General features: G+C 58.3%; 1 long non-coding RNA gene across 1 annotated transcript; it reads right to left on the bottom strand.

Moving 5' to 3' along the window:
* On the bottom strand, nt 1-2,794 carry LOC111744634. The gene is made up of 3 exons (XR_002782253.1): nt 2,068-2,794; nt 1,417-1,538; nt 1-87 (listed from the first exon to the last, which is right to left on the bottom strand). It is a non-coding gene; the product is annotated as an uncharacterized LOC111744634 (long non-coding RNA).
* Between the last annotated feature and the right edge of the window lie 12 nt (nt 2,795-2,806).

Here is a 2,806-nt window from a genome sequence, read left to right as displayed (position 1 = left end):
ATACTTCTCCAGGGCGACACTGGTCTCAGCCCCATCTTGGGTCTCAATAAAGAGCAGCTTGTTCCTCTGGATGTTTTCAAGGATGCCCTAGGGACGGACACCAGGCAGGTCAGGCCGTGGCTGGCAGGGCGAGTGAGCATGCGGGCGTCCTGACTCAGCCCGGCTCTGCCCCAGGTGCCCGGGCAGCAGCCTCCATCCCCCAGCAGACAGAGGGACGGAGGGCGGTGGCGCTGGTCAGTCTCACTTCTTTGGGGAAGCCCTGTGATCCAAGTGGGGAACCGATCCCCACGCCTCATCTTTTGGACAAGTGGGGCAGGCATGTGGCCCAAGATGGACAATCGGGACAGCCTACCCTCCCCTCAGGCAGTGACGAGTAGAGAGGCTGATGCGGGCCAGGCTGCCCAGAGACCTCACGTGACAGTGTAAAAGACACGTGATCCGAGACAGACACAGAGCCGTGTGGGAGCGTGTGGGGGCGCGAGAACACATCCCCTCACACGTGGACACCTGTGCCATTCGGAGGAGAGAGCTCTTTTCAATAAATGGGGCTGGGGAAATGGATTTCCACATGAACCTTGACCCCGACCTTGCACCATACACAAAGGTGAACCTGAGGCACCTCACAGACCCAGACGTGAAAGGTAAAAATGCAAAGCTTTCTAGAAGGAAACACAGGACGTTGTCTTCGCAACCTTGATGTAGGCAAAGGTTTCTTAAATAGGACACGAAAGGCGCTCAGGGTGCGGGGCTCAGGCGGCCAGCAGCCACCTTTCCTGCCGTGTCAGAAGAGCCTGTCTGAGGTCTTGGCTATGAGTGGATGAGGGACTCACCCCCACCATTCCCACGTTCACCTACCCGAGAGCTGGGCCATGGGGTGCTCAGAAGCAGAAAGGACAGAGCAGCCCCCTCCCCTAACTCCACTCTGCTGCCACCTGGTGCCCGGCTCCCAATTTCCAAAATGCCGCTTGACCTCGCCCACACACTCCCCAGTGCAGACTGTCCCCAGTCTCTGTCCAGCCTTAATTCTCCAGAACCTTCCTCTAACAGCACAGCACCCAGCTAGAGTCATGCTTGCTACCCGGGGTCTCCATGCCATATGCTGGCGGGACACAGCCATGCGGGTGACCCCAAAAAGAACAGCAAGGGAGCAAGGAAACCAGAGATGGGGTGTGGTCACCCCTCCTGAGGGGTAAGCCTTTGGGGGAGGGGCCCACAGAGGCTGCTAAGGTCTTAGTTCTTGACCTGGATGTAGAGGGAGGGGCATGGGTGTGCACGCCATTCAGTAAACCTTTCATGTGTCTTATACACCATCCTGTCACCTATGACACTTGTCACCATTTACAACACGAGGAGTGAAGCGCACAGAGGAACAGCCAAGAGCCAAGGAGCGAGGGGCCCTCCGGGGCGCGGGCGTACCTGCTCGTACCAGGAGGCCACGGTGCTCTCCATGTACTGGTAGCTGGTGAAGAAGGCCACGATGCCATCGGGGACCACGGCAGACATCTCCAGCAGGAGGTTTCCATAGTTGCGGATCACCGCTGCGAGGGGGTCAGAGGTTGGAGCCTCTGCCGGTCGGGGTTCTCCTCCCCACTCCCCTTCAGCGTTACTGTCTAATGCCCGGTCTTGAACTTGTGGTTCTTAGAAACCCCGCGAGGCCATCGGCAGGGCTGCTCACGCACACCTGCCACTCCTCCTCCCCGGCCCGTGGAGGATGGCGCCCACCATCCCCGAAGGCTAGGCATGGCCATGTGACTTGCCATGGCCAATGAAATGAGTGCAGAAATGGCTGTGTCGCTTCCGGGCGAGCACCTTTGTGAGCCAGCGTGTCATTCACCGTGATCCCTCCTGTCACCTCGCTCCACTATAGCGATGTGTCCAGTGGTGGAAGTCCCCAGAGCGGTGGCACGGGGCAGGCCCCTTCCAACCAACAATGGCATGCTCCCTGGGCAAGAAGTGTGAAGCCACTTCGATTTGGGGGTATTCGTTACTGCAGCAAGACTTAGGCCATGCTGACTGATAAGCCTCCCCTCTCGGAACCCAAACAAACCACTCCCATGGGCAGCACACCGATATCTTCCCGGGTCTCGAACTTGGAGGTGATGGTCACCTGGTCATTGCCACGGCCGATGATCTGAGAGCAGGAGAGGCCACGATGAGCGAGGCAGCAGCGGTCACGGGTGCGTGCGTGCCGGCTGCCAGCCTGTGCTGCTCTACGCTTTGCATAGACACGATATCACTGAAGGAACGCTCGGCTACCCTGTTATCTGCACTGCACAGAATGGCCTGAGGCTCAGAGAAGGGGAGTCACCTGCCCCAGGTGACACAGCAAATAAATGACAGAGATGGAGCTGGACCCAAGTCCGCCCGTGTTCCCGACCAGCAAGTGCACTCGGCCAGCCCCAGCCTCGGGCCGGTCGGTTCCAGAACGCTCCTCACCATGACTGTGACAGCCACTGGTGCACTGCCACCGGCGGCCTCGCAAAGCCGCACGGCAGCGTGTGGACAGCAGCCATCCACCACCCCCGAAGGGCAAGTCCCAACGCCACAACACCCTGGGAATCGCAGATATTTAAGTTGGACACACACTCAGAGTAGCAAAACCTGCCCTGGCCTGAGTCGATTCAGAGTCCTGACTTATCTCTCTTTTCGACTCTAAATGAATGTTTTGCTGCTGGAGTAGTCGTAAGACTTCGCCCTGAGGCTGCTGCCCAGACCCCGCTGGAAGTGGCACACGGCGAGCACACAGTGTACGCCTAATTTCTAAAGTCTGGAAAACTCTCATTTCTAAAACTTCTCAATTCTAAAG

Source organism: Pteropus vampyrus, unplaced genomic scaffold, assembly GCF_000151845.1.
Source record: "Pteropus vampyrus isolate Shadow unplaced genomic scaffold, Pvam_2.0 Scaffold138, whole genome shotgun sequence".
Classification (NCBI taxonomy): Eukaryota; Metazoa; Chordata; class Mammalia; order Chiroptera; family Pteropodidae; genus Pteropus; species Pteropus vampyrus.
Note: the sequence above shows the minus strand (reverse complement) of the source record. Positions and strands in the feature narration are given on the sequence as shown.